The sequence below is a fragment of the Rhododendron vialii genome, chromosome 13a, assembly GCF_030253575.1.
Source record: "Rhododendron vialii isolate Sample 1 chromosome 13a, ASM3025357v1".
In the NCBI taxonomy this organism is placed as follows: domain Eukaryota; kingdom Viridiplantae; phylum Streptophyta; class Magnoliopsida; order Ericales; family Ericaceae; genus Rhododendron; species Rhododendron vialii.
Window position 1 is genome coordinate 15,060,001 of NC_080569.1, and position 13,371 is coordinate 15,073,371.

Below are 13,371 nucleotides of genomic sequence, written 5' to 3' on the forward strand. Positions count from 1 at the left end.
CATCAAGGAGAAGCTGAGCGCGGGTTTGATATGTATGCCTTTTGTGAGATCTGAAGATCAATTGGCTGACATATTCACAAAAGGGCTTGGTAGCAAGAGTTTCCACCCCATTGTGTTCAAGTTGGGTTTGATTGATATCTTCGCACCAAATTGAGGAAGAGTGTTAAGTTATGGGTTTTATATGTAATTAGTTGTAGTTTACATTTAATATCTTATGTAAGTAGATTAGGAGATAAGGGTCATATGTATAATTATTGATTTTACATGTATATAAGTACAACGTAATGAGAAATAAACAAGTATTATTCAGGGTTCACAATTCTATCTCTCATTTTACAATGTGAAATACTCGAATGATCGCTTTTCTAGCTAATATGATATTCTTTTTCTGTGAGTATCTTAACAAGTAGAGGATCCGAGTGTCCAAAAGGATACGGGTGTCGAACACATCGACACGGATACTTGAGCTAAAATGAAGGACAAAGTTGGAGCTGCGCTCCACGCCCAAGTTACCATAGTTGTGTATCAATCCTAGGCGACTGATCAGGTCCCTAATCATTCAAATTTATGGGCTACTAACCCAAAGGTCTATGGGGCACCTTATCCCTCACGGGTTTACGGACTATACGCCAATGGACAAACTCCTTATCCATATGTTTCCAGCTACACAAGTATAAAATGGCCAGGCCGGCCTCCAATACATGGCTCACTAACCCAAATAACTAGTATTAAATCTAAATCAATCCAAACACAATATGTAACTGCAATCAATATTAAATTATTACTCCGTAACATTTACCATAGAAATCAAAAAAATCCAAACCTCCAAAAATCAAATTTTATAGACTTACATATAATTCCTCATTTTTATTCACTAAATCAAATCAACTCTTTCACTACTTTCCACTTTTCCCAAAATAAGATAAAATAATATCTAAATCCTCCAAACATGCTCTTCACAAAACACCAAGAAAAAAAACACATCAAATAGTCAATTAGGGCTTTGAAGTACCACCAGTCTGAAAAGGTGAATCATAATCCTCATGTTACTAACCACAAATACTCTCAGGAATAATACTTCTATCACATTATACTATACACATTAAACCCAACAATTGCAATTAATATGTGAAATTTTAAACTTGTACGGTTGAACTCAAATTAAGGCCTTTCTTCGTTGATTATCATGCTTGAACTCTCAAAATTAATTATTTTCATTCATGGTAACTTGCATTTTTAAGAGACTAGTAGAAAATCCTACATCAAGAGAAGAAAACCCCTAAATTGCAAGGAACCCCGAAGTTGTGCAATTGAGATTTTGCTTGGATCAAAACGTAGCCCTCTTTGTGTAGATCACTCTTCCTCTTTGTTGTTTTCCGAGATTCACGAGTGCTTTCGATTTTGGGTTGGAAGCATTAGGGTTTGTGGAGTTGTAGTAGGAGAGAGAGAGAGGAGAAGAACACAGAAAAAGGGAACGGGTGTTCCCTGTTCTTTTTTCCAATTTATGTGCAAAAATTGCCCTATACCCCCTAGCTAATTGGTTATCGTCCGATCACCCAATAAGTCTTATGTCATCACAAAATAGTCCCCAGCAATACTAATTGATCAAATAATAAATGATAGATATTTGTACCAATCCCATATACATGTGGGTCCCAACACACTCCACGGCTCATAGACTGGAGCCCGATCAACTAAACATATTAGCACATGTATATACATGTATACACATAAATTTATGTGGCACGCAAAATTATATTATTTATAAGGACATGTAATCACATCGCTACATATAAAAAAATTAAAATCAGATTTGGATCTTTAGAGAAAGGGTCAACATAAATTTTTCCTACTAGTGATACTTCTCCTAAAAAACTCAAAAATAACAAAAAAAAAACCAAAGATTATGACGGGTTTATTCTCTCATTTGTTTCACAAAGACTATGGGCCGAGGGTTTGTCCAATAAACCAAAATTTATACGCCATTTACACAGCATAGAAACTTTGAGCTGTTGCGTAGCTCATGTACCCTCGCAAATGCCCCTCAAAATTTTGCTTGGTCCACAATTTGTATCATACTTTTGACATAGATTACTCTAGTTGATACTGCGCAATGGTGCTTAGTCCACTATTTGTATCATGCTTGTACCATGAAAAGGGAAGACGAACTGCACCAATCCTCAAAACATAAATGTGGGCTACGACTATGTTAACCTAGTTCCGGCCTCACGTCTAAGGCATCCCCTCAAAAACAATATAGATTCGTTTCTAGCCCGTAAGTTTGAGGGACTAATAATGAGGGGATATTAGATTATATAAGTTCCATATGGTATATAGTTCCTACAGACTAATACCCTCATATCCCATGGTAATGTATACTCTGGGCACTTTGTGAAATAAAGATGGACATTTTACAAGGATTACAAAAGATTTAACCAAAAACCGGGTATGTGGTCTCCTTGAACGTATATGCACCTACTTTGTTCTTCTAAAATTTATGCCTTGTTCACTTCACTACTATACTCAAAAAATATTTCTCAACTCAATTATTACTCTCATTTCTCTCTCTAACACTTCAATCAATACTCTCATTCTCACTCTATCTCTCTCCACTTTTTACCTCTCTTTCCAATCATTACTCTCATTTCTCTCTCCACTCATTATCCAAAAACACTACTCAAATCACAAACCAAACAAAGCATTAACCATTGAACTTCGTTATTAATAAAAGCATAATACACCTGAGATACTAGTTCCAGAAATATTGTATAAGCAAGGGAGTTCTTATGCCCCTTTTTCTAATGATCTTCCCGTGGTTGACATTGGACAAACTAAGGTAATTTAAGACAGCAAACTCATGCAGTTTGAGGTCATTATCATATGGTACAAAACATAATGGATGCACTTCCATACATGAAAGAAAATGGAACCAACTAACACATACGTACCTTTTCAATATTCTCCATCATAACACCTTTGACTTCTGAAACTTGAGCCAGTACTCCACACAATACTGCATGTCCCTTTAACTTTGATCTGCAAGTAATTTATGGCCATTAGTTCTGATGTAGCAAGATCTGCCTTCCATATGTATCGTAGTCCTAATAAGACTAGTATACCCAAATTCCTTGTTAAGGCTGTTCGCAGCAGTAGTTGCAGCCTTGCCGCCCCCATATATTGACACTAAGTCATCCTTAGCACGCTCCAGAAAAGCCATTGGAATCTATCTTCCAACCGTCTCATCTGCCATATAAGATCTTTAAGGAAATGGAGTTATCTGCCAAATATGAAGATTTGTGATGTAAGGCAGCTAGTCTTGCTATACCTGGAGCAGCCTCCAAGGGGAATGAGGCCAGTAGAGGTTGCAACCTGAACATAAGTAATAGCAAACCGGCTAATTCGAGAATCATCAGTTCCAAATGGCAATTTGAACCTCATCCCAGAGCACCGTGAATCCTCATCGAAGCCTTACCAGATCAGGCTTTAATACATAACTAGAGAGCCTTACCAGATCAAGCTTTAATACATAACATACCAACCAGGTAAATTTAATTAATCAGGTCAATTTTCCCAGCTATAGAAGTCTTGCAGCACTTAAACTGTTACATTACCAACCTCAATTGCCATCATTGTTTCTCCCACATTTTGTACTTGGATTTGCCAACCAAAATCTCCTAATTCTTGAAAATTCTCAACGACCAGTGATCTGATCCAACAAACTGTCAAGTGTCTATTTAAAACCAACAGAAACCCCAAGCCGACTATCCAAATCCCTCCAATTTTTCCTCCAGCTTTAGAAACCCCCATGATACAAGCTTTGTGTGGCCCTTACCCACTCATAACTTTAAGTAAACAACATTATTGTTCACTTGTACTCTTAACCGTTGTCCTTGTATTCCTTGTCATATTCATAATTTCTACCCTTGCTGATATTATGTTTGTTTTTGTTGAAAACCATGGGCACTTGTTTTACATCAAACTTACAGGTTCCAGCACTAAAATCAAGCAAATCTGGTCCAGCAAATGCATCAGATAACCTCAGATCCCTTTCTAGATTCCAATAACGCGAGAGGCAAAACTTATAATGATACACATTTGAGAAAGAACAATCTCACGAAAAGAAGGTCCAAATTCCTTCATTATGTATGATCACCTGCCTCAAAAGCCTACTTCTAATTTAACTGCATTTTTTACTGTGCTGTATACAAAAATTTTAAATAACCACCTTGATCTTATAAAGCCCCCAACACATAGCTACCACAGTGTCAGGGAGCTAAGGGTACGAATTCGAGGAACATTGATCCCTAGAAAGAAGCTTTGGAATTAGTTGCAAAAAGAAGCTTTGGAGAAAAAGAACATAAATAAAACAATGGTTCAGACAAAATCAACGAGCTAGCACTCAAGTTTCTAGCTATATCCATTAAGGTATTTCATATGATATATAGTTTTCTAACAGCTCTAGCTCAATTCCTTTTGCAAATATAAATCACCCCAACCATGAAGAAGCATCATAACTCACAGCAAAACAATGCAAAATTAGAATAGCCATTTTCCTCGTGATCACTACCAGATTCATTTATTATAACTTATCTCCAAGAATTTTGGATAACCTTGTTACTTGACAAATCAAGTGCAAGTTTTGTACCTAAAAACGAACTTCCCAATTTAAAACTATCATTGCTTTCAATAAAGGAAAAATCTGAAAAAGTTAAGATGAAGGGTGTAACCATAAAACTGAAAGTTTGGTTCTTGCACTTCACCCATTCCCATGACATGAAGGACAATTTAGTGACTTTTTCCCTAAAGAAGAAATCAAAATTACACCACAATAAACATTAAAAACATGGTCAAACAAATATAAATTTATCTAGACGTACATTACTCCAACAATTTAAGTATCTGCGTAACATTTACCTTGTGTTAATAACCTCCCAGTGGTTCGATACCAACGCCAAGGGGAAAGGTTTGCGCAATACTTGCCTTAGGGCCTCCTTAGCTGCAACTGTGTATGTCCTTTGGCAAGAACGTAATTATTGCATCTTTCAAGGGAAAGCTAGTGATGCAGTTCAACTGTATACCAGAATTGTTCATGATATTAGGGGATTCTTGAGCTATAAGCAAATGGTGAAGCCTTCTCAGAACAGTCGAGCAATTAGTTCAAGTTGGGGCCTTCATGACAGGATTTAGAGGCATACATAGCTTGTTTTTTAATATAGTTCATATTGTATAGTCAATTGTTTTCTTTTGTTTTGGTTTGGGGTTTCATCCCCTAACTGTGTATTCGTTTTGACTTGTGCTTAATAGAAGTCTTGCCTCTTCTCAAACAAAAAAACCTCTCAGTACCTCTGATGCAAACAGAAGTTTATTCTCTTCTACATACTAAACTGTAATAACAATGTTGTAAATACTTGGTGCCGAAGTCTTCTAGGGAACTCTGTAGGATTTCAATCATAAAGCTTGAATGAGATCCGACTAGTGGGGCACTACATTCAAAAAGAAGAAAAGGGAAAAAAATCATTTAACAATTAGTTTCAAGTAATTTACTCACAGACACGGAAACATATAAACAGGCAAACTGGCAAAAGGGATCCATCAGACATACCATTAAAAAGTAAGCACTCTTATCATCACAGTAGGATGATAAGCGAGCATACTTGGACTCGTCTTTTTTTCCAACTATCTGGGCCTCACCAGATGCCACAAAAGATACAACAGTACTGTTCTGTTCTGGTTATTCTCAGAACCAAGATTTGAGCAAAGTGTAGAAATTTGTCCTTCAGACTCTAGTAACAGTCCCCTTTCTGCTATTTGGTTGCTAAGCATATGCTTTCTGTGCCAGGTAGAATTCCAACATTTCAGCAATAAATGTATAAGGAAGTAAATGTAAATGGATATAACAGGGTCAGTAAATGTAAATGGATGCTTTCTGTGCTAGGTAGAATTCCAACATCATGCACGGCAAACTGCTGTAATAATAGCTCCAATAACATTAAACAATATGTGAACTGCCTCTTGAGCAAAGCTACTAAAAGGACATCATCTTCCTCAAGTGCAAGTTTTGTACCTAAAAACGAACTTCCCAATTTAAAATTGTCATTGCTTTCAATAAAGGAAAAATCTGAAAAAGTTAAGTGAATGGTGTAACCATAAAACTGAAAGTTTGGTTCTTGCACTTCACCCATTCCCATGACATGAAGGACAATTTAGTGACTTTTTCCTTACAGAAGAAAGCAAAACTACACCACAATAAACATTAAAAACATGGTCAAACAAATATAAATTTATCAAGACGGACATTACTCCAACTTTGTTTAACGTTATTGGAGCTATTATGACCATTCTCTATTTATCACCATTACCAAGGCCTAATATGTCTTTAAAATCATGTTAAAAGTTGCTATAAGCTTTATATTCCAAGTCACCAGTGAGCATCGTGCCACAGTTGCAATTACCCTTCGACCTCGAATGGGGACAATGTAATAAAACCCTCATTGTGGGGGGCTATCATGGTAATCACAGTTGACATGAATCCAGCAGATAAATGGAACATGAATAACCCTGGCACTGTGTGAAGAAAATGCAGAATTAACAAGTCATAAAATTTCAATACTTTAAACATTAATATAGGGAAGGAAATTCTAACTGGACTTGTGTGTACACTCAAGCTCACAACATAAACTATACCTCCATACAGGCAAACATGCAATCTCGCAATAAAAACCAAGCTTGAGGAAACTACCCAGCCGCAAAACAATACCAAATATGTTCAGTAAACCAGATTGCAGAGGAACTAATTTTCACCACACACACAAAGATTGAGAGGCTATCACAATCTAACCAAGGCACATCGCAAATGAAAGTCAAATATGTTTTGACTGCAATCAAAGCGTAAATAACAAAGCACCAACAGTATTACAAATCATACAGATGCAATTTAAACACCAAACAAAAATAAATGCAGAAAATGCACACGTCAAGATCTTGGTATGTAGAAAACGCTAGTTTCGACAAAGTCCAAACATATAACTTAGTAACCCACATCAGACAAGAACTATTTCTGGGTATACAAGGGTCAAGTGCCTATTACAATCTCACCAAGGAACATCACGAATGACAAATAGTCGAATACCCACACATCGGGAACATGCAAGCTCTCTGCTGAGAGACGACATGTTTGAGCCCCTTTCAAGAACCAGAGCACATCAAACTACACAGTATTATCATTCAGTCCTAAGAAATCATATTGTGCGAGAAATTGAAGAGGGGCGGGGGGAAGAGAAAGAGAGAGAATACCACGGTTGAATGAGGGAGAGAGAGAAACAGATCGGAGGGTTTCTTTCGAAATACGGGGAAGAAACGAAGACGGCGACTGGTAAAGAAAAGCGCCCAAACCCAAGCAGACAGGTCCTGGAACATGCAAACGAAGAACTCCCAGAGAGAAAGCAAATGCAAAAGAAGCTAGAAAACACAATTATCAAGGAGAGATACGCATCCACAGCCTCATATGCTCACATGCTTCTCCTCTAACACAAGCACCTAACACTCATTAACGGTGGAGGACGACCCACATACATCGCTGTGAACAGGCACACGACACCACCCAAATCAACCGCCCAAAATCCTGTACGTACAACGGGAAGCACCAAGATCACGGCATGTAGCCCGCTAATACAACAACGCGCGAAATGACCATATTAGACACCGGACAACACTGCGGCTCCTTCAATCAAGGGGTACAATTGGAAAAATCGAGCCAAAATTGGCAACGCAAATCCTCTTCTTTTTACAAAGGTTGGACATTGCCGAGAAGGAACACTGATATATAAACGGGACATTAGAAGGCATGAGCATAACACTATAGTAAGATTTCAAACCTACAAATTTACGCCTTCAGCAATTTGTCTGAAAACTCAAACAAAGTTCTGGAGCTTTGAACATGTCCCAAAACTTCTTTTATGAGTTCCTAATGTTCCTTCTTTTTCTTATGAATCAAGGGTTGCAAAATCTGTAAAAGAGATTCCCTCAATTGTCTGTTCTAATTGTCATAGGATTTCTCGAGCCAATCCTCTCAATTTCACTGTGTACTAATGCATCATCAAATACCATTGTGCAAAAAAGTATCAGGATTAATAAACTAAAATTTGAAATGAACACAAAATTATGATGAAAAGTTCCGGTAATGATTAACCGCACAATCCAATGGTGAAACACATAATCAAGTTTTGTGAATTTGATCTCCCATAAAAAAAAAAAAACTACTCACATACTTTATCTTTTTATGAACATCACTATTGAAAACTTGAACTGCATTTGGTTTCTCATTTCCTTTTAAATAATCTATGAGAGGTAGAAGACTACAGGCCTAGAAGACAATCAGCTTCAAAGAGTCAGTTAGTGATATCTAAACCTAAACAATGTGCATAACCTTTGAAATAATCTAGCCCCCATTCTATCGTCCTCAAAGCTATTGGCATTTGACAGATATCACAATACAGAACAATTAGAAAGACAGACAGAAGTCACAGAATATCTTTTTATCTCATCAATACATCCAATGAAATCAATTCAAAATTTAAAGCCAATGGTTCAAAGTACAGCATGAGAAGAATCATACCAAAAGACAAGGTTTCTATTACACATAGCTGGTCGTGAATCATACTTACCGTCAACTGACGCCAGAACTCAATATTATTCAATCTGTTATCAATACATGTCCTCTGCTGCATCACCTTCTAATGCAACCAGCGGCTGGTCAACTTTTTCATACCTTTATCTCCTCCTGAGTGGACTTTTTCTTTCTTCTTGATTTGGGCCGGCGTTCTCTTTCCATAGAATGCTATGGGAACTCGTGCAAGATTGATGCATCTTAAGAAGCAACCGTAGAAACATTTGGGCACTCCGCAGGTTCTTCAAAAGCAACCACACCTACCCTGAAGTAAATGGTTCTTCTTTTGCCGATCAAAAAAAATGGCGCTTCTTTTTTTTTTTTTGGAAAGTAATGGTGCTTCTTTGTGATAAATACAAAGAAAAATTCAATGAAAGGAAGTGAATCCAAAAAGAAAATTTCAATTACATGAAGTTTCCAACCTGAACAATTCACAGTTGAATTGCCCTGCACAGAATTTCCAACCAAAAATCCGCATTTGTTATGATATCCGTTTCCAAGTGGTGATTCCAGTATACACTCAAGTTTGCAAGGAAGACCACCTACAGTATTTTAAATAGAAAGGGACAGCCATATTAGTTCTAATTATTGCAATTATGCTAAAATAACAAGAATCAGTATAAGAGAACATATTGCATGTCTAATAGACCTACAGTTGAGTTTTTCCTATTACTATGAGCTAAACACCTCGCAATTATACCGTCTATGCCAATCTATTTTTTACTACTTGACATGCACAAAGTTTAAAGAAGGAACCTTTGATAATGTATTTCTAAAACGATCCTTCGTTTTTTTTAATTTTTTTTTCTTTAACTACCGTTAAAAAGAAGGGGAGCATTACTAAAGTTTTTAACTTCCCAAATAAAAACACACGGAATGGGACTTCTTGAAAAAGAAAATTTCATCAAACGCTACAAAATATGCATGATATCTTTTCAACTAGATATCCAAAATAAGAGTTCTACACCCGTACCTATTTCCCTAGATTTAAGAATCCAATCAGGAAGTGAAACACTATTTGGACAAACTTTACGTTCATTCCAAGTTGGCACACAGCCTCCGAGAAAACAAAAATATTATAACTCATTGGGTATCATTCATCACAAAATAATAGCTCCGATGATTAGCTTTTTTAACGATTCTTTTCACAGAAAGCAATATGTAACGGCACATACATATACTATGACATTAAAGGAAAGAAAAAAAGGAAAAGGGATGAGCAATTCTAAAAGCCCTTTGAGTTCCAAGAGGTTGCTCTTCTTGTGCTCTCCAGTTGATCAACACAAGGCATATAAACAAGCGAAATCACTACATCATGTGCACTTCTCGCCGTTGAATTCAAGCAATCCGGTTTCAAATCATCGTCAATAGTATCCCCAACAGAACATTTTCCCGTAGAGTAGAAAGGAGATAGAGAAAGATTCAACTTTTCAAGCCCAACAAATTGCAATCCCATTTAACTTGTCTAAACGGGGAAAATTGACGGATAAAAATTTAATTCATCAATAAGCCGGAGAGAGAGAGAGAGAGAAATTCGCGATGTTATATTGTGCCCTTGTACAATCAAATAAATAGTCCAAAAGCTGAGGACTAAGGTCCTACACAAAAACCTTAAATAGAAAACCTAGCGTCAAGTCGTAGAAGCAATGTTCAATCTACCTCTTGGAGTACAAGTTGGGTTTCCAATAGTTTCACAATTACCTTCCGTTGAGCTTGTACCTCCTCAAAGTTCCTAAGCTTGTCACTCAGTCGTCTTCCTCAACCTTGGGCCTCTCCAAATAAAGTAAGTGCATCGTGTTTCGCCCCTCCCCAGAACTTCATTCTCTCCCTCATCTCTTGAATTGTCTAAATTCAATGCTTACTTTGTGTTTATCAACCTACTACTGATTATAGAAAGTGTAAACCCTGAAAAAGTGCTACAACTTAAATTTGTAAAATAAAAAAGCTCATGAGGGAACAATTATTTGAAATTGCAAAATAAGTTCACGACTGGCAAATTTGTAGTTTTTGTTGCAACCAGTAGAGTAGGGTAATCCGCTTCATGTTAGACTATAGGGTGTACTTTATCTCTGTTCTTCAAAATTTATTGCAACACAATATTAATTTCCTAATATGTAAAGCACAACTAGTTGTTCAAGTAGTCAATTACCCTAGTAGATATGAGTATTATAGACTGAAATCAGTAATGTCAAAAAAACAAAAGAGAAATCTCCAACCAAAGGCCAAAAGTGGAACACATCAAACCTTCATAAAGATTGGGTTTACATATTAATTATTAAAGTATCACTAAAGATGTTGTAATTAGATGCAATAAAACAATGAAGATGAATTAGCAAACGAAAATGAAGTAAGCCATCCATTTAAGAATTTTTAACAGTCGAACATAATCAAATTATGTACCTACAAACGAAAGCCCAAGAGAAAGCAAAGAACAATTGTGCGTGACCTTTTAATTTCAACAGAAGAAGAGTCCAAAAACCTTTAGCAAGAGATCTAAATAGGGGGCGAAATGTAACAACGGAAACAGTACATTTAGTGTTACTAGTGAATGCCCGTGGGGCAAGTGCAGACCTAATTCAGGCACAACTTACATCAATTATGTTTTTTTTTTCCCAATGTTCAATGGAGAAATTGTTCGTCCTCTATACAAATTTAATATTTACATAATTTAGAATTATTACTCAAGACTAGCCAATAAGCCATTATAATTTTTTGGAATAAAGCAACAGAAAGTTAGATCACGAACAAACTAACGAACACCAAAATTTTGGCATCAGGGCGGTTCCGGGGACCCCTAAAAAAAACCCCCAAATCTTAATCTCATAGTTCCCGATCAAATTTTGATGATCCGAGCCGCTCAATGTGTTCAAAACGTGATTTTAAAGGCACCCGCAAGAAATTGGCAAAAAAAATAACCGAGAAGGGCTTGATTTGAGCAGTTTTTTATTGAACCGTTCAATAAAGTTCAATAAAAAACTGTTCAGATGAAGCCCTTCCCGGTCTTTTTTTTTTTTGCTGATCTCTCACAGCTACCCTTAAAATCACGTTCTGATTACATTGAGCGGCTCGGATCATCAAAATTCGATCGGGAACTTTGGGGGTTTTATTTAGAGGTTTTTTTAGAGGTCCCCGAAACCGTCCCAAAGTTTCCGATCGAACTTTGAGATTAAGATCGCATGTACCTTCCCCTTCCTATTTTGAAGCCAAAAGTCAAAGCCTTACAATTACAGCTTCAAACAACAAATGCATTTCAAGGAAACAATCTTGGTAAAGGCAATGTAAAGGTCATACACAAAGCCAAACCCTATTGTGAAGTTGACAATTGGCATACTTTGGTGAGGCTTCACATCAATAGCATGAGAGCCAAACACTTGCCCACATAGATAAAAGCCCAAACCCTAAAGGGGACACCACTAAAACTATTTAACACAGTTACAACGACAAATTCTCCATGACTAAAAAGCAAGGGAAAGGTCATACACCAAGCCAAATACCTTGTTGGGAAGTCTCCATATGGCATACTTTGGTGGGATATCATTACATGATCCTTTTATCATTTCAGACCACAAAGCTACAAGTTTTTCCGCATACAACAATACGATTCCTGGATTAAAAAGCGACACCTACTAATATAGATTTTTGAATCTAAATTGTCCTTGAAGTGTGCCAAAAGAGAGGAGAATAGAATCATTTGGGTCCTCAACTTCGTTAGTCAAGTTCATGTGTAATTGCTAATCAACTAAAGTCCATGAGCAGTTAATGTCAACTAGTAGAGACAATTAAACGGATAGCATTATGGAGAGCTCATTGAATGTTTTCAATTATACTAAGAGCAAGTAATGGCTAATGTGGAAATTTCTACAACAACAAACTGACTTGACCTACTTGGTGATGTAGAAAGCAAAAAGAGAACCCGTGCAAAGAATAAAAGGGCACATCATAGGTTAGTCATGTACAAAAAAAAAAACACAGAACAAAAAACTAATTGAAGGGGATTCATAACCCTCTCCCACTCTCTCAGTGTCTATTCATTCAGGTATTCACATTTTATTCTAAGAAATTGAGCCTATAGAGAACCCACATTGCTAAGTGTATGTTTAATTTACACCTTTTACATATCCTCTTTTTTTGTTTAAATTCTTTCAATTGAAGAAAATCTATTATCGTGACAAACAGCACAAACTTTTATCGGTGTTTATAGAAACACCAAATTTTTATACCGAACTTACTTAGAAACTCAAACCAACGCAGTCAACATTTTCTCAACCCAAGTTCAATAGTATGGCTCAAAGGACAAAGAGAGTCCCTGAACACAATCAAAAAGGGGGAAAGGTGAAACTACCATTTCCAATCAGACAAAACAAAAGGGCAAAGATGAGTTTGAAGTCGGTTACCTTAAGCTTCTCCGCATTGTCTCGGTGGAGTTCTAAGGAGCATGTTTTGGATGTTATAAAGCAAGTGTCACAAAACCTGAGCAAACTGATCCTATATAAAATCAATTAAGGAACCAATCAGGTTGTTTTAGTTCACTAGTTTAATTCCCGTGCTTCGCACGTTTCCTCGAGCTCATTGGTGTTATTGGCAGTTGGGAAGTTAATATACGACAAAAATCAACCATGGTACATTATTATATTGCTCATGAAATATTTCATTCAATAAGTTCAGAGCTCAGATACAAACTGTTTTACATCTTTAAGCAAGCAATG